Here is a 27,701-nt window from a genome sequence, read left to right as displayed (position 1 = left end):
GCTGTCATGCAGACATGGGGACACCCAGAGATGTTCACATGGGCCCACAGAGACACATGTGCACAAATACAGACACACCCAGGCTCCTGCACCCCTGTCACACACACACACACACACACACACACGCAGATACCCCCCAACATACAGCCCCCCCCAACACAATCATCCCTGCACCCCCCAGGGTGTCACCACACACACACACAAGCAGTGTCACACACACGCAGAGACAGATATCCCCGACGTGCACACTCACACCTTCACAAACCCCAACACACTCACCCTCGCACTCTCACAAGGTGTCGCACACACAGTGCCAGTGCCGTGCACACACGCAGTGTCACGCACGGTGTCACACACACACACAGTGCTGCACACACACAGTGTCACGCAGTGTCACACGCAGTGTCACACACACACAGTGCTGCACACACACACGGTGTCACGCACACGGTGTCACACGCATGCAAGTGTCACACACGCAGTGTCTGACATGCACAGTGTCACACACGCAGTGTCACACACGCAGTGTCACACACACACACGGCCCCCCCGCACCCCCCCTCCGTTCCCCCGGTGCCAGCCCGGCTCTCCCGGCCAAGCCGCTTATCGCTCCGTGCCGTGACAGCGCGGCCGGACCCAGCCGGGTCGCACGGAGACCGTGCGAACCAGGCTTAACCGAACCGAGCCGTGCCGAACCGAGCCGTACCGAGCCGAACCGGACCGTGCTAGGCCGAGCCGAGCCGAGCCGAGCCGCACCGCACACCTCCGCCCGGCTCGCACCGCCGACCCGAGCCGAGCCGACCCGAGCCGTGCCCATCCCATCCGAGCCGAGCCGAACCGTTCCCATCCCATCCCATCCGAGCCGAGCCGAGCCGTGCCGGTGGGAGCCCCCCGGGCCTGGCAGCGTTGCCCGGCGCCGCCTGCACGGGCAGGGCTCTCTCCGCCTGACGCAGTGAGGAGCTGCAGCCCTTCTCTTCTCGGAAGCCGGCTCCAGCGTTGGGATTTGCTCGGCTCCGGCTGCGTTTCCCTGCCCGCCTCCTGCCCCCGGTCCGCCCGCCTGGAAGGGCGCGGAGAGCCGCAGCCCGCGGGTGCGCCCGCCGCCCATCACCGCGCCTCGGGGCTGGGCGCGCCGCCGAGAGCCGGGAGCCGCTGCCGAAGCAGGTAGGTGCCCCCGCAGCCCCCACCGCAGCCCTCCCACCCCCCCCACCCCCTCCCCTTCCCCGCGGACCCCGGCCCCGGGGCTGAGCCCTCCGCCCCTGCCCCGCACCCGGTTCCTGCGAGCCCCGGTCCCCGCGGCCCCCGCCCGGTGTCTCCCCGCCGCGGCGGTGCCCGGTTCTGCCCGGAAAGCCGCGGGTGCCCGGCGAGCCCCGCTCAGCCCCCGGTGGCCGCTTCGTGTCGCCAAACTTTTCGCGGCTGCAGCCCAGGTTGGGACTTCGGCGGGAGGGGACAGCGGGGGGGGGGGGGGGGGAGCGGAGCACCCTCCCCTCCGCGGGTGGGGGGTCCCTAGGCTCGGCTGGGGCCGCTCCTGCTACCCTTTTCGCCCAGGTACGAGAGGGAGGTCGGGCCCGGAGCGGCTCTCCCCGGCCGGATCGGGGACGCGGAGCCGGGGGAGCCACCGCCGGCCGCCCGGCCCGTGTGTCCGTCCGTCCCCCCCGCCTCCGCGCCCATGGGGGATCCCCCCTTTCGGGGTCTCCCCACCGCGCCCGAGCCGGAGCATCCCTGGGGGAGCCCCTGCAACTGTTGCCTGAGGGAAGCCCCTGTGTTCCGGGGGGGGGGAAAAGAGCCGGGGCCGCGGGTAGCAGTGTCCCCCGGGGGCAGCCGTGTCCCTCCGGGGGCGGGGGGGGACACGGACGGAGCGCTTGGGGGGGGGGGGGCTCTCACCCACCACCCCAAATAACCTCGGAGGCCCCAGGCCTTGGGGTGGGGGCTGTGCTAGAGCCGCTTCCCGGCTCTGCTCCCCCTGCACCCCCCCCCCCCAATCCCTTCCGCATACCCACGCCGGCAGTTTGGACCTGCCTCCCCACATGCGCTCCTTCACCGGTTATTTCTGTCCTCGCGAAACGTGCCGCACAAAGAGCTTTAATTAAAGAAAATTAGTGGACGAGGGCGGCGGTGGCTGGGGAGGGGGGCGGGGGGGCTGTCCGTGCTCCGGTGGGGGGGGGGGACACCGCATCCAGCCGGTCTCCGGGACGGCACCGGTCCCGCATCCTCGCCCGGTGGACGGCTGCCGTCGCGCTGATGGCTCGGGGGAGGCGGACAGGACCCTGTCTATGAGTTTGAGTCGCTTTCACTTGTGGTTTTTTTTTTTTTTTAAAAAAAAGGGGTGGTGGGGACGGACGGGAGCGTGTTGCTGCCCGGTGGGTGTGTTGTAGTTTTAATTATAATGACAGATGTTGCCGTAAAGTTCCGTCTCAGTTCCCAAATTCAGGCTGAGCCCGGAGGACCGGCGTACTCGCCAGTCGGCGGAGCCGCTGTTAAACCGCGGCCGGAGTTGCCAAAGAATTTTCTTGATTGCATTTTAATGAAGCTCGACCGATGCTGGGGAACTGGGGCGGCGTGAGGAGGGGTACCCCCTCCGTTCCCCGGCGTGGGGCTGGGACGCTGCCCTCCTTCCCTGGGGGGGTGGTCCCTGTGCAGGACCGCGATGCTGCCCACGTCCAGGCTGTGATTTGCAGCCCCGGGAAAGCCCAGCGGAGGGAGGGGAACGTGAGGGGGGGGGGACACGGACCGATATCAACAGGTTCCCCGGGGGCAGAGGCAGGGGGGGCCGTGGGGCTCAGCCGGTGGAGCCGCTCACGCCTTCCCCAGCCGAGGACTCGCCTCCTCCCGTTAGCTCCGTGCGTTTCGGTGCCGGTTTGCACTGTATTAAATATTTAGAAGTTTGCAGCGGTGAATAAAAGCGGTCATTAATAGAAATTGATGGCAACGTTGCAAAGGGGGGTGGTACCGCCTGTGGAAACGGCACGGCTCACTGGGGAGCGGGCGGGGCCCTTCGGGGAGTATTTTTAAGGGGTTTCACCCCAAATTAACGGTTTGTCGCTCTGAAAGCACCGGCAGCGCCTAAACCCAGACGCTGCTCTTCAAATTTCCGACCGTGTCTTTAAGGGAAAAAGCGGATTTTTCCGCCTTGCCTGGCTAGAAGGAATAACCCCGTGCCTGTGCAGAGAGGAGGTAGTCCTTCTGAAGTTTAGCACCTAAAATACCCCCCCCCCCAGCACCTCCCACCATGCTGCCTGGCACCTTGCAGGGCTTACACCCCCCAACCCCCCCCAGTTTTACCCCGGCCTGGCGGGTTGTGCAGGCAGCGGGGGGCACTGGGCAGCTGGGTGCTGCCGGGGGGGGGGGCCGGGAGCGTGTCCCCAGCCCCCCCGAATTGCAGCGGGAGGGCAGGCAGCGTTGGGCAGCGAAGGGACCCCCAGTCCTGGGGGAAGGCTGGGGCAGGGATGGACTCTGCCCGGTGACCTGGAGGAGCGAGGGGACCCCGGGATGCGGCCGGGGGGGGGGGGTGCCGGGACCGGCCGGGGGGGGGGGGGGGGGGGGCCGCTGCCTGGCTGGCCCGGGGTGCCCTGGCTCCCCACGCCGGGCTCAGCCGCTTCTCTCGCAGCTTGAGTCAGCGCTTTTGTAAGCCGGGTGGATGGGGCAGCGCTCCGCGGAGCGGGATGCGGTTTTGCCGCGGGTGCGGAGGCAGCGGAAGAGAGGGAGGAAGGACGGGCTGGGCTGGGGGGGGGGGGGGGCAGCAGAGAGAGAAAGAGGGGGCGAAGGTTGGGGGGTGCGGGCCCACCCGTGCCCTCTCCGCGGCAGCCGCTGCTCGGTAGCGGCCGGGAAAGGGCCGGCTGGGAGCGAGCGGTGATGGGCAGCGGCGTGGCGTGGGATGGGGCGGGCGGAGAGCAGCACGGAAAGCCCTGGGGGCGACCCGACGCCCCGGTGACGGGCTCTAGAGACCGCCTGTAGCCCCCCCCCCCCCCCTCCCCAACCAGGGCGGGTCGGTGCCGTGCCCACGTCCGCCCCCCACCCCGCGGTGGGGGCCGCTCCCACGGTCCGGCGCTGCCCACGCGTGTCCCAGCCCGGCTGCCAGTCCGGACTGGGGCAGCGCCGCTCTGTGACAGCAGAAAGTGGTTGGAAAGGGGCGAGGCGTCACACGCTCTGCCTCCGGGAGGCAGGGAAACGCTGAGGGACCGATGGGAAGGCATGAATGAATGAATCTCCATAAAGAGCCCCAAGCAGCAGGGAGAGGGAGAGAGGAGGAGGAGGAAGGAGGAGAGGAGGAGGAGGAGGAGGAGGAGGAAGAGGAGGAGGAGGAGGAGGAGGAGGAAGAAGAAGAAGAAGAAGAAGAAGAAGAAAGAAGAAGAGCCGGAGCAGGGCAGGCAGCAGCAGACGTGACGCCGGCAGGTAAGGAGGTGCCGGTGGCCGCACGGCCCCGCGGTGCCCGGGCTGGCAGGTTGGGGGGCACAGCCCGAGGGGGGGGACACAGGAGCCACCAGGACTCCGCGTGGCTTTGGGTTTTTTTTTTTTTTTAGGGACGATGTTTCCCTCCTGCCTCCTTGCAAAATGTGGGATTTCTCAAACTTCCCAGGACTCCCCCCCCACCCCGTGCCCCCCGGTACTGCCGCCCCGCGTCCCGCTGGCACCGGGGGGGAGGGGGGGGGGCTCTGGGGCACCGGGCTGAGCCCCTTCCCCGGGGCAGCCCCCTCCGGGCAGGGAGGCAGCCGGTTCGGGGAGCCCGGCCGGGCTGTGCTCGGCGCTGCACGCCGCTGCGGGAGCCGTGCCCTGGCCCTACCGAACTGGGCGGCAGCTCCCCGGTGGGACCGGCACCGGCGGCCGGACCTGCCCGGCACCGGGCCCAGCCCACCCGGTGGCAATGCAACTGCCTCGGCCTGGCGTCTAGATTTACTCTACCGGGGGCTTCTCTGCCCCCGGTCTCTGTCCCCCCCCCTTCACCGCTACGTCCCTGCTGCGGTTACATAAGGCAGAAGAACGTGTAGTCAGCGCTAAGGCGGGCCAGAGCATCGGGATCTCACCCAGGGATGCCCAGAGCTGAGCCCGGTCCCGTCCGGCTGCTCCCCATCCTCTGCTGGACCTGCCCCGCAGCCTGGGGTGAGCCACCCCGCTGCCTTCCCCTGCCTGCTGCAGGGATTGTGCTTGTGAGTCGTGCAGGTGGGCAGCTGGGGGGGACACACGCAGGTACACACACACACGCATGGACACGCACACCCCCTTCCCTGCCCTGCAGCCTGCGCTTTGGCTCCCGCGCAGAGCTGCCCCGCACTAACGCTGCTTAAACGCATGTAGCCCTCGCTGCGCGCACACGCATGCACGCACCGTTTGGTGTAGCAGCCTTGCTGTCGCAGACGGGTCCGCTCCAAAGCGATGGCACGCTAGAAGTGTTTGCGCACAAACACACGGCGGTAGGTAGCACACGGGTCACGCTCTCGCGCACACGTGGGCTAGCGCATGCCGTGGGCTAGTGCACGCCGTGGGTGCTTGCCGGTGCTGGCACAGGGCTGGCGTGTGCTCTCCCTGCCCGCACGCACGGGTAGGGAACTTGTGCCGGATGGGGCCGGATCGCGTCCCTCACACCGGCTCCCAGCCCGGGCGAGCGTGCTGGGAAAGCTGCAGGCCTGGCAGGACAGCCCCGGCCGGCTGCGGTGGGCAGCTCTGCGGCTGCCCGTGGCTTTCCCCTCCCTGACCGAGGTGCTCCGAGCAGGGATCAATAATGTCTTTCTGATTGGCCTCAATTCCCCATTCAAAGTAGTCACTGCATTAGGACTTGATTTTTCTCCCCTTTGACTCCCGGCCAGATTAGATTGTGAATTTGGCTGATTTCAAGCAACTGGGGGAGGGAAGAGTCATACAGCGAGCGAGAGAGAACTGAAATATCCTACAGGATCCCCTGGAGGGGAGAGAAATCAGGTCTAGATAAGAGCTTGTTCTCCCTGTCTGGCTAATGCTTTCCTGTTTGATGATCAGAAAACACAAGATCTAACCTCTCACCAGGACGGCTTAACTATGAAAGGTCAGGCTTTTGGCTTGTTCAAGGTGCAAGGTTTATTGTTATGAGCTATGGATTATTTATTTTGGTTCTCCCATTGTATGCTAAATATAGGATTGCATGATGCGTGCAAACAGAAGGACGTGGCCAGTGCTTCGGAGGTTTCCGAGTCGAGCTCTGGATGTAGCACTGAGGTTGGAGAAGCTGTAACGGGGACAGGACACGCGGTCCGTGCCTTGGAGAGCCCAGTGCTGTCCTGCCTGTTTGTAGAGTCTCAACCCCATCCTCGGGCAGTTTTTTCTGATGCTTATTTTCCCCGTGCATGTGCTGGGGACAAGCAAGCGGGTTATGTCAGTGAAGCCCTGTGTCCCAGAGGGACATGGAAAGCAGCAGCCAGGCACATCCCAGCCACGCTGGTCCGGGTGGAGTTTCCCTGCTGGCTGCTCCCGGGCCGGGATTTCACTCCAAGGAAAGCCATAGCAGCACAGCAAAGCCCGCAGCATCCCAGCTGCTGGCACTTGGCTATGAATTGGTATTAACTCCAGGTGTAGCAAAAGCCTGGGATTACGTGGTTTCTCAGCAAAGGGCACTGGGAAGCCTGGTGGAGCAGAGGGACTTAAGAAAGAGCTGCTGTAGGGTAGTGAGGAGCCTCAGGAGGAGAGGACGTGGGGCTGGGGGCTTGCTGCAGGTAGGCTGTGCCTTTCTGAGCTCTCTGTGATGGGGGGCAGCTGGTGGGGTCATCGGCAAGGCTTTGGGGTGGAGCGTGGGAAGCTACCGCAGGGTTTGCAAGGGGGTCTGAGGTGGGAGCACAGCCTCGAGCTTTGTGTTTTGCATGATCTGGTATGGTTGCTGGATTTTTGGGGGGGGTTATGAATTCAGGACCTGGAGACACTCTGAGTGAGCCTGATGGCAGGACAGCACCGGGGCTGAGTGTCTGGGTGTGGTGAGGTGGAGGTCTGATGGTCAGCAGCAAATTGGGCCCCGACGAGAGGACCTGAGCGAGGCTTAGCGGGACAGCTACGGAGCTGTGCGTGGCCCCAAACTGTGGGCCAGGAAGGAGGCAGAGCTGTCCCCAAAAGGGGACCTTGGAGTGAAGGGGCTGGAGTGGAGACCCCAAGCCTTGGTCCCATGTCTGCTACACCCCCAGGAGAGCGGTGGCAGCCAGCGGCAGGGACTCGGTGCGGAGAAAGAGGAGGAAGAGCATGAAATTATATGCAAGGTGTAGTTTGGCTGCTGGCATGGTGAATATTACGTACAGCCCCTAGCACGAGGGTTGTCTAGGTCTCTGAGACATTCCCATAGCAGGAGCAAATGATAATAAATATCTAAGAAAGGAGCTGTGAGAGTTAGCTCCAGGTGAGGGGGACTTGGAGCCTCTGTGCACCATGAGGAGCTGGGGCAGGAGGGTCTGGAGGGGGGACACTGAGGGTGCGGGGTGCGTATCAGCCTGGGTAAGGGAGTTGGAGGGACACAGGAGAAGGCCGGGGAAGTGGAGATGAGAGTTGGTGTGGTTGCGACAGCAGCCTGAGAGAAAGCTGCGTGCATTTAAAAAAAAGACAACTCCACAAACAAAAAACCCCCCTATCAGTCAGGGGAGGCTTACAATCTGTCATTTGGGTCTGGCATGGTCCCCCATGAAATGTAAGGTTCAAGGTATAATTCAAGATGACCCAGTGGCTGGAGAACCACTGATCACGAGGAAAGCCCTCCGCAAACGAAATTGTGGCCAACTGCCTTGGGGAGCAGAGCATCCTCCATCCCTGCCCTGGGAGCCTGAGCACGTTTTCCCCTCTGGGTACCAGTGGGGGAGAAGCGGGTGTCCCCGAACGGGGGTCCAGACCTGAGACCCCTGTTCCTGCTGGGTGGGGTCCTGCCCAACTTGGGGACCAAACCATCAGGTGTTTTGTCCAAATGTACACGTTTAGGGCTCTCCGTGGGAAAAGCCAAATGAACACAACCCTGCTGGCGTCCTCCCACCCCTCTCCCATTTGCGCTTAGGGGGAGCGGGAGGGGCAAAACTCCAAGGTTTGGTGTTTTTGTTTTTTTTTTTCTCCCCCATTTCAGTATTTCTTTAGGAGCTGGACAAGGGCAATCTCTGTAGCTCACTCATATTTTTAAATCATCAGGAATAAGTGTATGGAAATGTATGTGTTTTACTGTATCAGCTGCTTTTAGCTTTATTACAGTAAGTGCAGTTTTTTGTGGGCCAAACTCATTCATTGGATTTAATGGAGTTAAACTGCAGGCAGATTTGGCAACTTGTTTGTGTATATCTTTATAAAATGGACAGGCAGAGGTAATGAAATTTTATACTTTATATGGCACCTTTTAGGGAAAAGTCTTCCAATATGTTTTATAAACAGCATTCATATTTTGCTACAGTATGTGCTCATACCGAAGTACAAGAGAGTTTAATGCTGCTTCTTTTTCCCTTTCCTAGAGCTATATATGCGTGTGTGAACTTGGATTCATCCGTGTTATTTTCTAATGCTGCTTTCCTTACAAGTGTCTTTAGCGGTTTTAAACAATTTCACTGGATTTCTTTCTTTCCTTTTGGTGTATTTGTATCTCTTCCTAGAAACGCAGATGTAGTAAGAACTGTAAGCCTCGCTGCGAAGGGTTCAGAAGGAGGGAAGAATAATGTATGTAAAGCCTCTTGATAAATACCCAAAGCACTACTAAACTGTCCCATCTCCAAGTGCAATATCTCAGGACCTTTCATGGGTACAAACATCTGCTGCAAAACCTTTGAGGGGCTGGCTGACTCTTTTTTCCCCCCGCCTTTTTCCTGAGATGCTGTTTTCCTCTATTTCTTCCAGGGTGTGATGGTATCTGTTTCTCGACCTATTCTGGGGCAGGCTTAGATCCTGCTTGTGCAGGGCCTTTTCCAGTGTAATGTGGAGCAAACTAACACTTGAAGCTGTAGAAAAAAAAGTATTTCTAGAAGATAGATTTGTTTTTTAATGAGGTATTTGATGTTTTTCCAGGCTTTAAACAAATTAGACCCAGTCCTGTGGCTACTAGGCGTAGGGAGGGGAAGTGGTTGATGAGCTGAGCTAATTTATTACACAGCTTTGACTTATCAAATGGTCATCACTGCCCCATATGGAGCACTTGGGTGTGTGGAATTGAGGGGAGAGGATATAGATATATGGGGTAAATGCAAAACAATGGTGAGTGACAAGGATGTAAATAAATCCAGAGATTCCGGTGACATCAAAATAAATTGTGGGTAGTGAGGCATGAGATACATGTGATGTCGAAGGAACCCTATAATGTATTTATATCCCCGCTCAGGATTTGCTGGGGTTTCTAAATAATGCATTAATTCAATTACACATTCTTAATTAGTGTTTGCTCAAATTGGACCAACATCATTAATTTATTTTTACTGCCTCTTATTTTTATTTTGCTGGTGTGGTGGGTTTCATTTTTTGACTCTTTCCCCTCTCTGCTTTGTGAGACTTGTAACACCCAGCTGTGATGCTCACGCCGTGAACTGCAGCTTCTTTGGTAATCCCAGTTTTCCATATTATGAATATTTTTATGCTCACAGGCTGCACAGCGCTGACCTGACCCTGTAATTGGAGGAAGAGGGAGAAAAAGAGCCCAGATGTGAAGGGGCTCCTTTCAAATGCTAGAGCAGCATCCTTTCAAAGGCTGACTGGCAGCATGCTGGAGCAGGATTAGGCCCTTTGGGCTCCCTCAAGCAGGGGCATTTTTGTGTGCATTTAGGTTTTTTTGGGGGGTTGGTTTTTTTTTTTCCCCTCCCTGGAAGCTCACAGGTGCTCCCTATCCCTCTGTGGTTTCTGGGGTGGCTGTGAGCGCACAGGGCTGCTCCTCTCTGCTGCTGGCACCCGAAGCTGCTCGGGGATGGGGAAGGCACAGGGTGCTGTGTGTCATCCAGCGGGGCTTGTGTCTGTCTGCTTCTGCATGGGAAGAGTTGAGGGATAACACCCTCAACGCTGTGCCCTTTATCACTTTGTCCCGAGGGAAGAGAAGCTCTTGAGAGCCGTGCTAGGGTGTTTGCTCTTCGGCTCCTCCTGGAAAAGAAAGCTGGGTCAGGGGCACGCATGTAGGGTAGAGGCTGGCGGCCAGGGCTCTGGTCCTCTGCACAAGCCAAGTTTGGGGTTAGCACTTATTTGTAATAAATATATTAGCTGGTTTGTTTAAGATATAGGATGATAACAGATCAGGGAGACTTAATACAAGCCAAGGCTGCTCCCTCCAAGCTGTGCCTTCCAGGAGCGGATGAACGCTTGTCCCAAGTTTGCTGGGAGCAGGTTGGGCTTTCCTACCCCCCGCCCCGTTTCTTCCTTTTAATTCTTGTTTCTGGCTTTGCTTCTTTTCCCCACCCTCTGCCCACGCTCTCCTCTCGCTCGGAGGCGAGCGATGCAGCCTCGCAAGCCCCATTCATCACCGCCCGCTAGCGAGGCACTAGCAGCCGCCGCTGCTCCATTGATTGACTGTGGCGGTGAGTGAATTTAAAATCATTACACTCCTGAGACAGCTTTTAAATATGACAAGATGAAAATCAAATCTGTAAGAAGCCTTGTGAAAAGGGTGTCTCCAGCCAGGAAATCCCACGTGGCCCCGGGTGCTGTTTGGGTCTAGGGGAGAGCCCACTGCTCCGGACCTCGTGGGTGTCCCTGCGTGAGCCTGGACCGCTCTGTGCCGGTGAGATAGGAGTGGGCAGGCAGCTGCCGGCAGAGAATTAAGTAGAAATATTTCACTGTAGTAAAGGCTATTGTGTAAAGCCATCCATCTGCTGTCTATCTAATGCTTTGCATGAATTAATGAGCTGATTGATTAGGAAAACCTTGCAGCAGCCGGGTGAGGTAGATGATTCTTGTCCTCATGTTACAGGTGGGGGGGAACTTGGAGGGACAGAGGTTAAGATTAAGGTTTCCAAGTTGTGGTTTTTTTTTTTTTTTTGCCATTAGTGAATGCTAGGGTTAAGACATTTGTCTGTGTCTTGTTTTACTGATTAATCGATCTGATTTTGGATGCTGTTTGGCTTCAAGAGCGGTTGTGAGCGCTCAGTACGGCTGCAACTCAGCCCTGGAGAGTCTCAGCTTGGGATCTGATCTTCCAGCGTGTCTGTGGCAAAACAGCGCAGTCTGCTATGGCTCTTGGCTGTGATGTTTGTAATCAACAGTCTCTTCTCTTTCTACTGGATAAGACAAACTCTTGCCATTTCTTACAACACTGGCTGTTTAACATGCCTTCCTCTCGCCACGCAGCTTTTACCAGGCAAGGCTTTCCGTAAGCATTCCCATATTCCTCAAAGTAACTCTCCTGGCCACCTGCAGCTTGCAGAGAGTCTGGTTGCCAACGACTGGATGCACGGAGCATCTCTCTCCTCTACGCTATGATGAGTGCAGCTTTTCAAGAATGGTGCATTGAGCAAATGTCACTCTACAGCCCCAAAATCTATCAAAGGAAATGATAGCGGCTGTAAGCATTAATCATCCGGTATCATCAAAATAAAGTTGTTGCAATAGAGCAATGTCAAAGGATGAATGTCTTGACTTCAGCTCAGTGCTGGTTCCATTAATGCTGGCGGTTCACCAGGGTATTCTAGCAGGAGATGGTAATTGCGTGGCCCAAGTGCTCATCTTGTGACATTACTAATTAACTCTTTCCTCCTCAGGCTGGGCAGCTGGCCAGTCTGATCACAAGGAAAAAGCCTGGGACAGTTGAGGAGTTGAAGTAGTTTCTTTTTGTTACTGTACTGAGTTGTTTGTGCCTGGCCCCGCTTGAGTGAAAGCAGGGGTGTATGGAGCAGCACTGAAGGGGTATTTCCCACCCACCCTTCTGAGCTGTCACCGCAAAAAGAGTAAAGTTGTTAAAGGAATGCAAAAAAAAAAAAAAGGCAATGATTTAAAAAAAAAAAAAAAAAAGGTATCGAACATCTGATTTAGGATATAAAAATACCTGCTTCTGCTTTACTCCTGCCCCAGGATGTAGCTTGGAAACAAAACTCATAAGCCTTGTGCTGGTTCTGCCCCTGCTCAGGGCACAGCAGGTACAAATGCTGCGGGCAGATGTAGCGAGTGTGACAGACAGGGCATCCATCAGGGCTGGCAGGACAAGGGATGTGACTGCTGGTGTCACCAAGCCGATTAACTCCTGGGGATGGAGGGAGGCACTGCAGTAATGTCACTTCCAGCCGTCTTCTCCTGGGAAGGCGGTGCTGAGCAGTGAATTGCAAGGTCTGGCGTGTGGCCCAAGGGGATGGAGAGCTGCTGGAAGTGGCTTTCTGTTTAAAATCCAGGAGTTCAAACCTATCTCTTGTGTTTTATGGCACCATTGAACTTTCATGCTGTCTGGGTTTGAGCCTCTGTCCCTAAGAGTCTGCGGGGACCTGGCCTGTGCTAGGAAGAGGCTGTGCTTTGCAAACTGTGCAGCAGAGCAGGACACTGAGGTGGGAGTGGGATTGAGCTGTGCATCTGCCCAGCTCTGCTGTGCAGGCAGGTAGGACAGAAACTGCAGGGTGCAAACAGGCTGGGTGGGGATGGACGCCCAGCTGAGCCCGTCCTGTGTTGCTCACTTGGCCTGATTCCTATTTAGCTCGTCCAGGGAAATGCCGAAGTGCGGGCACAGGAGTAATGCAACTGCTTCTGGAGAACATCTACCACAGAGGAGTAAAGGGAAAACTTCAATAAATCAACATGTTTCAACAGCTGTCCCAATTGACAAAGGAGCAGAAATCAGGCTGTGGAGTTTGTGTAACTGATTCATGCTTAAAGAAAGAAGGGGAAATAAACCTGTGGGATGCAATTCTTAAAGCTCCCCACAAAATCATAGAATCATTTAGGTTGCTTAGAAGCAAAGTGACCATCACCACCCCATCAAAGTTCAGAGAAGTTTGTCACGTTTACTGTGTGGGTCAGTTTGTTAATATTGAGCTTCACTAATGGTTTTGCAGAAAAGTCCTCTTCTGTATTAAAATCCTTTCTAGTTGTGAACTCAATTGTAGGTTCTCTAATTTCACATTGGCTTTAAGAAAAAGCTCCAAACTTTCTGCATGGCTTTCCCCCCCCCCCCCCCCCTCAATGAAAAATTACTGGTTCCTGTTCTGATTTTTTTTTTTTGTCCTTTCCATTTCCAATCCTACTAATAAAACAACATAATGTTGTATATCCCTTAGGATAACGCACTCTCTCTCTTGCACTGGAACTCTTACTTATGATGGTGAACAGAATAATACGCTTCACTTTAATTAGGCTGGGTTGGGAAATAAGTGTGTTTTTGCTTATTGATCTTGTTTTTTCTCCCCACGTATTTTGAAATGCTGTGGTCTTTTTTTTCAGCAGGCAAAACCTGAAGTATTGTTGCAAATCCTGACTTTCTTCTGTGGTTTAGATTATAAGCAAGTTCCTCAGAGCTGCTGAGTTACAGGTGACCTGCTCTTCTGCAAACAGTGCATAAAGAGCTGGCCATGGGGACCAGATGGGAAATAGCCTTCAAAGCTGGTCAGGTTTTCTGTGACCACCTGAGAGCCTCTTGTAGCTGTAAGGGGAATCACGCCTGGAGAGCTAGCAGCTGCATTCAGTGGGTAAACCCAGAGGTGAAGTGACATGCCCAGGTTTACTTGGGGTGTTGGTGCTGGAGCCTGTGCTGGGACCAAATCCTTTGACACCTGCTTCTGCTCTAACCATGAGACTTATTTCCTTTCTTTGTCCTTAGTTTTGCAGCGCAAGGAAATTTTTGCTTAATTTTAAATGTTCTCCTAAATCTTGGTGACGGCAGATTGACGTAAGCGTGTGCTGGATCAGGGCCTGTTCTCTTATGCATATGGATGCGTACACAGCTGTAAGCATTTTCCATCTTTAGGCTTCTGCAGTCCAAGGGAGAGATCTTCCCTCCCTGCCCGCAGATGTGTCCTCTCTCCTTGCACCACGGGTAGCGGCGTTGGGTCACTTGGCCCCCAGGGTGAGAACATGGGGGTGAATTTGGGTAGAATTGCTGGTTGCTTTGATCACTCGTTGTCCATCGAGTTTGCTAATGAAGGCGGTGAATGTGTGCAGCCTCCTGGGACGCTCGGGAGCTGGGCATGGCAGTGGGGTGGAAGCCTGAGTGTTGCAGTAGGATCTCCCCTGGTCCGCATAAGCTGCGAAATTCCTCTCAGCCTGATGCTCTTGGAGGTTTTGGGTTGTGTCTGCACATATCGGCAGAGAATTACATGTTGGTCGTGTCTTGTCTTCCAGAGCTTGCCCTGGGTCTTGCTTATACTGGTGTCACCAGCACCTAAAGTGCAGCTGCTGCCTCGGGGGTGAGAGCAGCAGCTCCCAAAAAGGGTGACGCAAATAGGTTGGGTCAGGTAGCAAGGCAGGTAGTGCTCATCCCAAGTGGGCAAATGCAGATGGGAAAGTCCAGGCTCTGCGTCCCTTTTGATACGTGATATCCCTTCAGTCATGCTGTAGCCCAGATGCTTGCTCAAGAGAGAGCAGAAGGCGCTTCCTCATCACTGTGCGGCATCTGAGCTTTCCTAGAGGTCTCCATCCATTTACCAGCATGGATTGTGCTCATGAAGTGCTGAGATCATGCTGGATGACAGCCTGATGAAACTGCAGCTGGAAGATTAAAAAAAAAAAAAGTGGTGGGGCAAACAAGTCAGTCCAAGTCAGTTTATAGCAATTCCATCTTATTTAAATTAAAAGGGATAGTAATGTATAAACCATTTAAATATTTCATCTGTGGAAGAGCCCTGAACGAGTTTGTACTACGTGTGTGTATAATGCTTGAGCAGGGATGGCAGCAGGGGCACCAGCCCTGCTCGGGCCAACGCTCGTACGGGGGGAAGCGGCTGTGCCTCCTCCAGCCCCAGGCTGGCTGAAGGGATTTAATTAAAGTGTTTTATTTAACGAGGGGTTTCATTTTACCCTCTAGTCAGTGAAAACTATTGGTGCCTTAGCAGGTTGGGTCTGACTATCTGGAGGTGAGGGCCTCATCCTGCTTCTCTGTGCTTTCTGCCTGCTGGGTGCCTGGTGACTCTGGAGGATGCTCAAAATAGCCCCAAATCAGAGCTGTGCCTGCCCAACCTTGAGGAGAGTCACGAGGTCACTGGTGTAACTGGGAGGAGAATTTGTCCTTCTAGCTTTAAAAATAGCCGTATCTTCTTCAGTGGCATTTTCCTTGGGGCAGCCCAGGAGCTTGCAGGAGCGTGCAGCCCAGTCAAGGTGCCGCTGAGCAGGAAGGGGTGCTAGGATGCCCCAGTTAATCCCATTTCTAAACCACATTTGTCTCTAAAAATGAACCAAACCAAGCAAAACTGGGTGGGTTCCTCCTTCCTCCCAAAATACTTAATTTTCCTGGTTTCCTATAGCCAGGTTGAAGATGTTTCCTCTGCAGAAAATGCTCTCTGATATTGCTAAATAGGATTCTGCAATCTCCAGCAGCTACAGTGTTTAGTTAGGGTCCAAGGGTGTGGTTTTCTTTAATCCTGACTCTGTCTGTCCTTACCAAAGTGTGGGGTTTCTAGCGATGAGTGATTTGGGGCTTATCGCTGGGAAGTGCTGTGAATGCCAGACCCGCGCTCACACGAGGAGAGAAATGCATGAATTTTTCCACATCAGTAGGAGCTGAAGATTTTGCTAAAGGTGTCTGCAGCTGCAAGTAGTGAGATACGGCTCTGCCGGAGAGCTCTGAAGAGGCAGAAACCTGTGTAGAAAATTTAAATGTGGATTTCATGCCTCAGAAAGCCATCTATAAGGAAAGAGGCAGGTGCTGGCCAGCTCTCGGCCATGCAACAGGTAACTCGGGCTCCCCAATAGCAAGGTTGCTGAAGCACAGACGTTGTGCCTGTCTTTAATCTGACTTCGGAGCTGTTTGTTAGGGAGCTCTGGGCTGGATGCTGGCTGGGTTGTCTCGAGGGCTGCAGCACAGCCAGGTACGCGTGGGGATGCGCCAGCCCCTGGGGTCAGTGCTGTCCTCATGAGTGCTTCTCCATGCACTGGTTGCACGGGGTCCTGCCAGGTCAGCTGCCTCCATCTCAATTTTTGTATGTAAAAGCTCCATTAAAGGTTGTCATGGCCTGGGATGCGGACGGACTTGAAACAGACTGACCGTAGCCAGGGCAGGGGCGGTTGGGACAAAGTTACCTTCCCAGTTACAGCCTCTGGTGGTACATGCTGAAGGAAAAGCAATAAGTAAATCGAGCCTCTGTTTGTTGTCTTTAAGGTCTGTCTGTTAGCTAATGAGGCAGACAGCTGAACCTCTTATTAAATAACACTACCTAGCACTTTTGCTAGAGTTATAGGTAGTAACTTGGTTAAACCCAAGCTCTGTATTGACAAGGGGCTGAAAACAGCACCTCCGTCTGCCGGTGATTTGATTTTTGGTGTGGAGGCTATGCTGGGTGTTCTGGTAATGAGGGCAGGTCTGTGTCTCGGTGGGCTCTGCGGATCAAACCCACGCCGGGAGGGAGCATCACCTCTGCCGGGCTCGGGCTCCGCAAGCACGGGGCTGAGCACCTCCTGTGCTCACCTAACCGTGGGCAACGGCTATGGCCGTGGTAAATGTCTGCTACGACCCCTCAGTGCAGCAATGCCCCGTTCGTGGGGTGCCCGGCAGCCCTCTGTGCCCCCAGCTTTGCCTGCTGCCGTGTGCTCCCCATGCAGCATCGTATCGGCTAACTCGCCGCTCTGCCTTGCCCCGCTCCTCGCGTGCCATGGAGCTGCCATGTGGTTTTGGTGGCTGCGCAGGTAGGTAATATCTATTTGTAAGACAATACTTCAGCATTACTTAGTGAAAACACAGGCAGCATTGTACAGCTGGTAGCAACATTGATTGAAGTGATATTTAATCCAAGGAAAATACATGATACATAGTCTAGGATTCCTCGCTTATCCATCATATAATGCAGTTCATGGGGATTAAATATCCCTCCTGCAAAGTTGTTTGAGATCAGTGGTGCTACTTGTTTTGCAAATGATCCTGACAGGGATGCTGAGTGCTATTGATTACCAGTGGTTCTTTAAAAATTACTATTATACTGCAAATTATGAACCTTGGGGGCATCCAGTTATATGATAATGGAAAGGCATTGGTGTGTAATGACACATGCATCATAACAAATTTGCTCTTCCTATATAATGGAGATTGAAAGGGACATGATTTATGACCAATAGCATTAGCTGTCTGCCATGGTACATCCAAGGTAACATGATGGAATTGCCCGGTTGTTCATCGTGGCAAGAAATACTAATGATTAGGAAAGCAATTTGGAAAAAAATTGAAGGAAAAAAGCCCTTATTCTGAGCAAAATCTCCTCTATCTTCCTGTTTAAAATATGTAAACCACTCTTCTAATTCATAAATAGCTAAAATCCCTCCATCGCTCTCTCATGCTCTGCTCCAGGAGCATCCACAAAGCGCTGCACGGATGAAAACCAATGCTGCCAGTCCTAGAGGAACTCCTGGGTTTGCTAGGAAAGCCTTCACAGAGCTCCTGGCCATGGCTGTGATGAAAGAGCAAATGAGAGCCCTGAATCAGCTGGGAATTTCAATGTGTTGGTGCCCTTGAAGCCAACGGAGGACACTCACGTTGAGTTGTGTGCTCTCATGCCTGATGATGAACGCGTGATAACGCAACCGCTCGTCTTCCAAGCTCTCCTGGTGTTTCCCAGCTCCGTAGCTGAGGGCTGAACATTTGATGTGTTTGAGAGGAGCCAAGGGGCTGCTTTGGGCTATGGTGGCTTGAGCAGTGTCACAGGAACCTTGCCCACCTCAGGGACAGGGCTGGGTGCTGTGACCTTGCCCTGGCCACGTGCTTTGGGCAGTTGAGAGGTGCTTTCTATTGCCTTTCCATCATGGGATGGCACGGAAGGCTGGTAGGGAGGATTCGACGCCAGGTCTGCGATGGGTAATGCATTCAGGAAGGTGTGTGGTGTGAAGGCTAAATCAAATGCTTTTTACCATGGCCGTTCTGTGCTCTTGGCGTCCTGCTGCAAATACCGAATAATGGCAATGCAAATAAGCCTTTTCCTCATCATGCTGCTGATCTACATTGGAGCCCACAGACAGCGAATGCCTGGGTCTGTGCTTCTATATTATCATGCTCAGCAGTAGCTGAGCATGGAGGAATACATGTCCAGGAGCCAGTGCCAGCAGAAGCATGTGTAAATCAAAAGGAAGGGAAAAAACAGTTTCCCTTCTTCCTCTGGCACTTTCTCGGCATCTTTTGTCATGGAGTCATGCATTGCAATGAGAGTCACCAGGCTGCCAATGTGGAGGAAAACTCTTACTCTCCCTGAAGTGCCCATGGGCAGGAGACCTCCTCCATAGATACTGATTTATTTTCACCCTCTGTTCATTTATTTTGCTGTGCTGCAGTAGGGACACTTGCACAGTAGTTTCTTTAAAGAGACTCAGCACTTGATAACATGGGACTTCGGACGAGGGAAGAAGGAGGTGTGTGCTTGTTTAGGTATTATTGTGCAAGCTATATGACATCTAAAGATTTGGCTCCAGCCTCCCATGAATCCCACCAGCTCACCTGGAACTGGGATTGAGGAAGGTTGAAATAGCAAAATGGAACTTGGTGCTCACAAGCACTAGTGGTTGGTGGAGGCTGGGTGCATCCCTGACCGTGAGCAGGGCTGGGCTGTTACCCACCTTATCCAGAGGAATTATTTCCCCTGCCTAAACTAGAAATAGTGACCTGCGATGAAGCTGCCAGGACAGACCCTGGCAGCCTGGCTCCTTTGTGGAGGCTGGGGATGGCTGAATGCCTTCCTCCCAGAGCAATGAGGAGCAAAGGCTCCTTGAGACAGCACTGTGGAAGCAATTTGCAATATAAACACCAGCGCAGAGTAAAATTCTCCCTGTTGTGTGAACGTTATCAGTGGAAATGCTGCCCCTTGACTTGCAATAAAGTAATTATTTATTGTGCTGTTTCTCAGCCCGAGTCCTCTGCAGTTCACCATGTGCTCCACCCCATCTTGAGACCTGTCTGTAACTGTGCTGTGATTCAGGAGTAATCGACAACTACAGAGATGCTGTTTTATCATTAGGGAAGGGCCATGCACAGAAGAGGCTTTGGTTTTGCAATAAAAATTAAATCCCAGGGTTTTGTCAGTGCTTCAGATATGAGATTCTCCACTTATAGTGATAGAGAGCTTTTCAGAGGAATTGCATTTTCAAGATTGTGGAGGAGGGTGAATCCAGGAGGGGAGATCACAAGGTGGGACTCAGAAATGCTGGCACAAGGGACCTCTGGGAGTTTGCAGTCCAGCCTCCCCCTTGAAGCAGGACTTTTACCAGTGGTGTATCAGGTTGGTGTTGACTTTGTCTAGGCAAGTCTTAAAATGCTTCCCAGGATGGATGTAGATGATGCGTTGGCTGCTTGGGTCCCTGCCTCCCTGGGGGAGCAGAAGGATTTGGGGGTACAGGTCATGGGTTTCCTCCTGGACCCAATACAAGATCCTCTGGCACTCCAAAAAGGCAGGGGAGGACCTGAGCTGGAGAAGTTTTAGGGGATGGAGGAAAAGGCTGTCTCTGGCTGTTTATTAATCTTTATCATGCCCAGTTGAAGCTGGGTCAGTGTACAGAACTGGACAGGAGATGCCCTTATCAGGAGCATGCCAGACCTCCGCAGAGATGTGCACAGATGCGAATATGCAGGCGAGCAAGGTCTTTCCCACCGTTACCTTTGTAGGTGACCTAACCTGATGTCGCTGATCCAAACCCTCCCAGAAGAGAGAGCTCTCTTGCAAGAACTCTTTGAATAGCAAACACTTCACAGCAACCCAGGGGAGGCTGGAGTGGGAGGAAAAGAGCCCTTGTGTCTTTCAGCTGCACTGGGCTGGGTGGACCTAGAAGTAGCAGGTATGAATGCTTTGGCACTGTCGTTACCTTAATGCTTTGTGTCACAGCTGTAGTGGACATTGTCACATGTATGGATTCTGGGAGGTCTTTTGATCCAGCATTGCATTGCGTTTTATGACAAAAGTCAATGTAAAATGGTTGTGATTGGAGCTGTGTCCTTCAGCCCAGTAACTGGCTGCATAAGTAAGTCGTCAAGTCGGTTTGCACAGCAGCAAAGCAATGCATAATTCAGGATGGATCTCAGAGTGACACAGGGGACATAGGGGCTGCACAGCTGTCACTGTGTTGTGCGAAGCAAGTTGGCTGGGGTGAAGGTGGAGAGTCCTCTCCGTCCCCGTGAATGCCCTGGGCAGAACCTGACTATCCTTAGAGGGACCAGCATCACTGGGGTTGTGTTGCATGAAGGTGAGCCACAAATTGGAGCAGGATTTGCTTCTCTTTGGTAGGGTTTATTTGGAAAATGTGGATACGTGAGCATTTCTAAGGTACTTGCCGTGGCCTGTCCTCACCCTGGACCATTGCTAGTCCTTATGCAAGCACTTGTGTGTGTGTCAAACAACACCTTCCTGCCCCAATAGCATCCCCCTTGCTGGGGGAGAGCGAGATGGGCAAAGAGGGCTTCATGGGCAATGTGGCTGTGGTTTAGAGAAGCTTGTAAGAGGTTTGATCCCAGCTTAGGAAAACTTTCTCCCACTTTTGTGTGCTAGTGTTGACTTTCAATTTGTTGTTTTCCCTGCTGTCGTAATGAAAGTCCAAGTGCTGCACAACTGCAGAGATCCTGACATCGGAAAGCAGCAGCCAGCATGCACTGTTTCTCTGGAAAAAGGGATCCATCCAAACGGTTCCTTTATGTCATGCTCTAATTTTGCCACTGTTGGTTTATTTTTGTTTTTGGCTTCTTTTTTTCGCTGTATTCTTAAAACTTCCCTTTCAGGGCTTAACAGCTTAACCATTTCAAAATCATGCCAAGCGGAAACGTAGCATACGATTTTCTCACTAAACATTGTGCTGATTGCTCAAATGTATTCTGGATTTATAGAAAAGCTGCAAAAAAACTGGGCTGAAAGAGGGTGAGAATTAGCACTTGGATGAGGAGCCAGGTCTTTGCATGCTTAGGAAAGATCTGGGTAAGCAAACAAAGTGCTCCTTGTCACCTTCTTGCTCTGCAGCGTCTCGTATTGGTGTGGCTCACAGCAGTATTGGTGGGCAGGCGGGTGGGTAGATGTGTGCTGAAGCATAGATCTCAGTCCTGAGGCTGGTACAGTCTTTAAACATGAGTCTCGGTCCTGGTTGTTGGTCCCTGGTATCTGAATTATGCTCCAGGCTCTGCTGCCAGATTCCTCTCTGGGTTTCAGCAGCTCGCTGTGTCTCTTGGGCCTCCCTCCCTTTTCCACAGGAAAGGGATTATAGTACCAAAAATAGCCTATTTTCTAAGGAGGGGCTTTTTGTGACTCTCCTCTGTAAAATATCTCTTTCTCCCTGTTCCTCCAAGTGAAATACAAAGGAGATGTGATTCACCACCAATGTTGATGTGCCAGAGCCGGCAGGAAAACGTTACTGCTGGCACGCAAAGGATGCTTTGTACTTGCACACGTGCCCTTCTCACACGCTGATTCTCTGCTGGGGTTGGTGGCTGCCCGCTCTGCTTGTCCTGCTGAGATGTTGGAGGATTCAGGGCAGAAATGGCCCTGCTCCTGGTCCCCCCTGGTGCTGATGAAGCACCTCTGATGGGAGCAGATGCCGCTTTTTGGGAGGCAATATGAGTGTTGTCTGGTTACAGGGACAGTCCTGTCCCATGAGAGCTCATTTGTGAAGGGTCTGTTGTGACTTTTGTTTGGGTCGTGCTCCTGTGACTCTGTAAAGAGCTGCATTTTCCCAAGGAGGAAGAGGGCAAGAAACACTTCTGGAAATGCAGACTTGCCCTTGGTGCCAAAATGGGTTATGACCTTCTAATGACTGCTGTGACACAGGTCACTGTGCAAACCTGGGCTCTTGGGGTGATGATACGGGTGCAGACTGGGACACAAGAAGACAACTTGGCATTGCAGAGCTGGGAGGTTGGTGCAAGTCCTTCTTTCTAAAGACAAGGATGACAGTTATTTTTCTGCCATTTCTAGCTTTTTATGGTTGTTCACATTAGAAGACCTTTGAGGTTCCTCATGAGTTACAGAAAACGCCTGTGGCCCTGAGCTGCAGAGCTGGGCTCTGGATCATGGCAGCCTCTGTTAAAGGTGCTCCGAGCTGGAATATGCTCTTTCGTTATAGCTCTCAGGCTTGCAAGGTGAAGTGAGGGACAGCTGATTATTAGTAGTAGCTTTAAAATTAATAATGCTCTTTATAACATTTAATCTTTCATTAATAATGAATATAATACAGGCTGGGTTGTATCTAGACCAAGAAATGCTCGGGTTCCCGCAGTGCTACAGCTTGGGCAGCTGAGAGCTCCGTGTCAAAGTGAACAAGGGGTTCCCCACATCAGGCCCGTTTGGCAGAGGACGTGAGGAAGGGCTCGGTTTGATTTCCACAGACCTCACCTGTGTAAATCCTGGTGCAGGGGACGGGCAGGATCCTGTGCCCTGCCAGCGCCGTATGCCTTTGAAGCAGCTCCAAGTCCCTGCTTGCATCACAGACCAAGAGCCGAATGTGGCCCCGTGATTTATTTATAATGTTCCTAGGGGGAAGGGGAGGGCATGTGAAGGTCTCTGGGCGGCAGGCAGAGGTGAAGAGCGTGGCGTAGATAGAAACCACGGAGCGATGGTGCAAACTGTGGACGTGCAGCGAGGAGGTTGGGCAGGCACATTCACTGCTTGAAAAACCTCTGACTGGTGGTGGTGCAGGAGAAGGGAGGAGAAGCATTCCTCAGTTTGTCTCCTCACCTGTCCCAAGTAAATCCCTGCTGGCTGATGTGGTTGGCACGAGCAGAACAGCTTGGCTCCATGCTTCAGCGGGTGGTCTCTAGCCGGTGTGATAGTCTGCTCAGAGCTGGGAGGTGGGGAGCATTAAGGAAGCTGGGGGGCAAAATATCTTGCCTTGTGATTTTCAAGGAACAGTAATGAAGAGCGCTTTCTGGTATTGTTCATATTGTAGGAAATTTTCCTCTTCCCTTTTCAATTAATAACCATTGGGGGAGGAGACTTTCCTAGCTTGTAGGGGAACAAAGCAGAAGAAACCAGTTGCAGTCATGTTGTTGGAGAGCATTCGGCTCCACTTGAGTTGTTTTTCCACTATTTGGGTAAATAAGTTAAGACAATAAGAAGGGCTGCTGAGATAGTTGGCAGTGAAATGAATCCCCTGGGAGATCGGGGCAATGTTGTTTATTGGTGGGGAGCTGCCTGTGCATGAGGGGTCAGTCCTGCAGTTATGTAGAGAGAAGGGAAACAAACAGTCTCTGTTTTAGCACCGGATTCATTGCAAGGAGGTATGCCAAGGATCATTAGTGCCACAGCCATCATTATCTTTTGCTCGGATTAGTTTTTTCCATTTTTCTTTTTTTTTTTAAGGCAAAAATAATGGCTGGTTCCCGTTAGATCAGATACGGACAAAATAATAGCGGTATCACAAAGATTGAGGTCTGCAAGATTAAATTTGAAAGGGAGGAGAAATGATAGCTTTGGCCCTGCTTGCTGTTACACCAGCCATACGGATAAATGACTCTGTATGCAGATAAGCAGCGCAAAAATAAAAGGGATGCTCAGGAAGAGATGGCAAGAAAAATAGGAACTAATCAGTAGATTCAACCATTGTAATAATACAGTAAACATGGAAAATTACATTATATTAGTTCCTCTGCTTCTCCTTGTATATATTAGCCACAAAATCATTGATAGGCAATTTGCTGTAAAGATGCAGCGTTGCAGATATCGGACCTCCCCCCTCCCAGGGGAAGGCATTCGCGATGCTAAAGGAGAAAGTTGTATTTCGAACTGCATAAGGAAGAAGTGGCTCAAGTCAGGCTGGAGAAATGCTCGCAGCTCTCTGAGTTAAAAAAAATCTGCTCTTGGGAAAAGGACAGCCAGTCTGTTTGTCCCCAGTGCCCAGGCAGCAGTAGCGGTACGTGCTGAGGCATGGCTTCATTGCAGTCCTGGGACGTTCCCCTGGTGCGGGAGAAATTGGTCTGCTGCAGATTTTTTTTAATATCTATATATATTTTTTTTACTAGTGAACTCGATTTCCATTTTGTTCAATTTGTCACAAAGAATGACAGGTAGCCACTGCAGCCTTTTCCCTCGAGTTCAAGTAAAACCAGCATGTAACGTTATTTGCAAATTAGCTTCATCCCTCTGGCTCCCAGTTAAAGTAGGAACTGCTTGGTTTGGGGTCCCTCCCAAAATATCCATTTAAGCCATTAAGATTCTGACTCTCTCATGCATAGTAGATGAAAGAAGATCGGCGATTTATTTTTAAAGCTTTGAACCCCAAACATGGTCAATCATAAAAAAAAAAAAAAAGATTAAAAAAAGAGAAAGTCATGATAATGCAAAGCTGGAAGAAAAGCAGCCCTATGCTTCACAGTAAAATCCGTTTTCTTTGTGCTTTTTTATTAACAGCTCCAACTATGATCAGTGCATAAATCTACCTGCAACACAGGATGTTGGAAAATTACCGAGAGACAGCAATGGCCTCCCCGCTGCTTGGTGAGAAAGGAAGGATGCACCTTCAGGTATGGGCTGGTATATTGCTTTATCCTCTGTTCCCTGTTCACGTTGCACTAACCCTGCTTGTTGCATTGACTAGAGGGGGGAAATAAGGTGTTTGCAAGAGGGAAACTTTGGAAGCGATTCTCTAAACTTGCCTCAAGCCACAGACAAGTTGTCTGCCTGGGACCCGCTCTGCACCCAAGCAGCTCTGCGCTCCGCAGGCTCTGAGGTGGTTAACGATGCCGTTTTGTCCTGCCTTTGCTGTTGGTTTTAATCTGCCCCTATGGAAGTTAATTGTCCGACTCCTCTCGATGATAACGGGGTCAGAGCAGTGCTGGGTGCTCCTGCAGCCAGGCGTGAGGCAGCTCTGCTCTGCTCTCCTCCCTGCAGCAGCATTGGAAAGCAGAGCACATGCTCTGCAATTACCCCCTCCCCGGGTCAAGTCGAACATCGCATATGAAATCGCCGCTTCCCCAGCGCCATAGCGGCTTCTTAGGGATTGCACGAAGAGCTGAGCAGGATGAAGCGGCGTCGGCTGCTGCTGCTGAGCAGCCTTTTTAGTGTAGGAGCAGCGCTAGATGCTCCTCCTGGGCTTTCTTAATCCAGCCTCAATCCATGCACTTCAAACAGGAGCCTTGTTTTAGGGCTGTGCCGAGCACTCGGGTCTCCCAACAAGCTGCTTTCGTGCCTGTAAGGGCCAGCAACAAGCCAAAAAGTCAGTTTTACTTTGCTTTGAAGAGGATGGGGGTTGCTTTCCCTGAGCAGGGGAGGACGGAGGGGAGCAGTGGTTCCCGGGACAGGGAAAGGGAGGGCTGGCGACCTTCTGAACATGGATTTTCTGACAGTTGTCTGACACTCTGGGCTCAACCCTGGCAAGCCACTGTCCCTGAAACACAGGCCCAGCATAGCAACTGGATTATAGCCATCACATCCATCTCCCTAGGGAGAAAAAAGAGGTTTCTAGCCACAGAGGCCAGTTTAAAACAAGCCAGCCTTCTCCTGCCTGTAAGGTGATGTGCTTTCCTAAATATGTGGTCCTGGAGCAAGCAAGGACCTAAGAACTACTGAATTCTTGGCAACTGGTCAGCGCTGCCATGTTGCAGGTTGGGGTTTCTCATTTACCTGGGTTGGTTGGTTGCTTGTTTTGTCTCCTGAGCAAGTGGTTTGAGGCAATAACCTATCTATTGTCTCAGTGTTCACAAATGCGTGTCCAGTAGGACTAACTGCTGTCAGTAAAGCCCTTTTCATGGTGTCCTTCACTCCAGTTTGCATTTCCCCATCGCTGCACTTGCGTTTGCTCCCTGCAGGGACCATTTGGGACTTGCAGTGGACAGATTGCTCTCACTGGGTCTGTCTTTCACCCGGGACCTCTTAGGAGATGGCCATGTGTGAGCATTGGGGTCCCCAGCGTGTAACGGGGGCTGCAGAGGAAACCTGTGGTGGGACCTGGTGTCCCGACATCTGTGTTGGAGAGTGGCCATGCTGGTGGGTAAATGGGGTGGAGCGAGATGTGCTGGGGCTCAGAAAAGAGCTGTAGATTTCATTGCTTGAGTAGGTCTTTGTTTCACAAATGTGTTGGCCAGCACCAAGGTTTTCTTGTGTGTGGGCAATGCTGGGTATCTTACAGAAGCAGCTTAGATTGAGTTGCGACCACTGAGGGGTCTTGGAGTGGTGTTGTGTCCTGTTTGGATCTGGATTAGTTATACAAGTACTTTTATACATATTTTCCTAAGAGAAAGATGACAGCAAAAGGGGGCATAGGTGTTAGAAGGGGGGTGGGTAACAGAGCTGCTCTCCTGGCACAGGGTAACCATTGTGCTGAGCTTTCAGCTGGTTTTCCAGCTTTCTGCCACTTCTGCCTTGGCTGCGGTGCTTCATCAGCACGTGTTTCGCCATGGCAAGCTCTCCCCAGAGCTCCTCTGCAGCCGGGGCTGGTTTACGTTTTTCCCTTTAGCCTCCCCTGCACTGAAATGCACCACGCACAAGCGCCAAAACCTGACACCACGTGCCAAGAGATGCTGCGAAGGTGGGGGTTGCTCCCTGTAACCTGCCATTCCCACCCTGTGTTTCTTGGGAGAGCTCCAGCATCCTGCCAGACCATGGGGAGATGCTTTTTCAGCCCTTACCATCCTATATGTGACCCCTTGTGCTGCGGCACATCCATCCATACCTCCCTCGCCCTGGGGAACCCCACGTTAGCACAGGGAAACATCGGATGATGCTGCACATTCGATAGTTTGCTCCTCTAGAGCAAGATGAGGGCTGAGCCTTTTAATATTCCTTTTCCTAATTATCCTCTTAATTACTCAATGAAATGCCCAATAGAACAAATCACTATAATTTCTATTTTATTCTCTGTCTTTCGCGGTTTACTTAAGAGCGCAGGATCCATTAAGGAGGCACTTTCTCATGAGGGAATACTTTCCAATAGATCATACTTACAAAACGGTTTTGTGTTCCTATCCTGTGTTTCATCCTCATTTTCCATGCCAGTTTGCTAATTACAAGAGATACTGGTGGCTGGGAAGCACTGCCTCCCTTGCTGCCTGTCTGCCACGGTGAAGTCACAGTGCTGAGTTTGTGACATCCCCATGGCAATGAGTTTGTGACATTCCCATGGCAACGGCGCATGATGTCACTAGTGGGGATTACAACTTTGCGAAGCATCCAGGCGCAGGCAGAGGGGCTGGAACTCTTGGGCTCTCGTGTGTCTTTAAATAGAGAGGAATTAAAATGCAGCGAAGTCTTTAAGAATGCTTTAAATTTCCCTTTTTTTTTTTTTCCTGAAGGAGGGAAGGGTGGTGACGGCGTGGCTGCCACCAGCAGTCCCATCCCCTGGCCCGCAGCAAGCCCAGCTCCCTCGTGCAAACTTGGGGTTTGCTTGGGGGGAGCTGAGCCCTGCAGTGGCCCTGGCGTGGGGTCCCGTGGCCAAGGGCTGGTGCGTTGGCCATCTCCCCGATGTCCCTGGGGGCTGCAGGTGTCCCCCACCCCATGCAACTCCCTCTGGCTCTGTGCTTCTCAGTGAACCTAAAGCAAACCTGGGGGCCACAGCAGCCCCCCCCCCCCAACCCGCTTTGTCCCCAGTCCAAACTGCTGTCTCCATTGGCTTTCTTCAGTGCTTTTCGTCTAATACTTGTAGTATTAGCATAATAAGATGCTGTTCATGCACAGACAGTGAGGGAGGAAAATTCATGTGCGTATCTTTGTAGCAACAGGAAAATCATGTAATAACAATGCTTTATT

General features: G+C 52.8%; 1 protein-coding gene across 2 annotated transcripts in view; it reads left to right on the top strand.

The window, feature by feature from the left end:
* The first annotated feature begins 866 nt into the window (after positions 1 to 866).
* The window catches only part of ELFN1 (extracellular leucine rich repeat and fibronectin type III domain containing 1), a 109,646-nt gene continuing 82,811 nt past the window's right edge, over positions 867 to 27,701 (top strand). The window contains exons 1-2 of one of the 2 annotated variants that reach the window (XM_030001994.1): positions 867 to 1,161; positions 24,369 to 24,481. The gene's annotated coding sequence lies outside the window, so the exon portion shown is untranslated. Of the gene's footprint in view, positions 1,162 to 4,339; positions 4,390 to 24,368; positions 24,482 to 27,701 lie in introns of those variants that run through there. The other variant, XM_030001995.1, reaches the window with a different exon arrangement.

The sequence above is a fragment of the Aquila chrysaetos genome, chromosome 25 (genome assembly GCF_900496995.4).
Source record: "Aquila chrysaetos chrysaetos chromosome 25, bAquChr1.4, whole genome shotgun sequence".
NCBI classification, from domain to species: domain Eukaryota; kingdom Metazoa; phylum Chordata; class Aves; order Accipitriformes; family Accipitridae; genus Aquila; species Aquila chrysaetos.
Note: the sequence above shows the minus strand (reverse complement) of the source record. Positions and strands in the feature narration are given on the sequence as shown.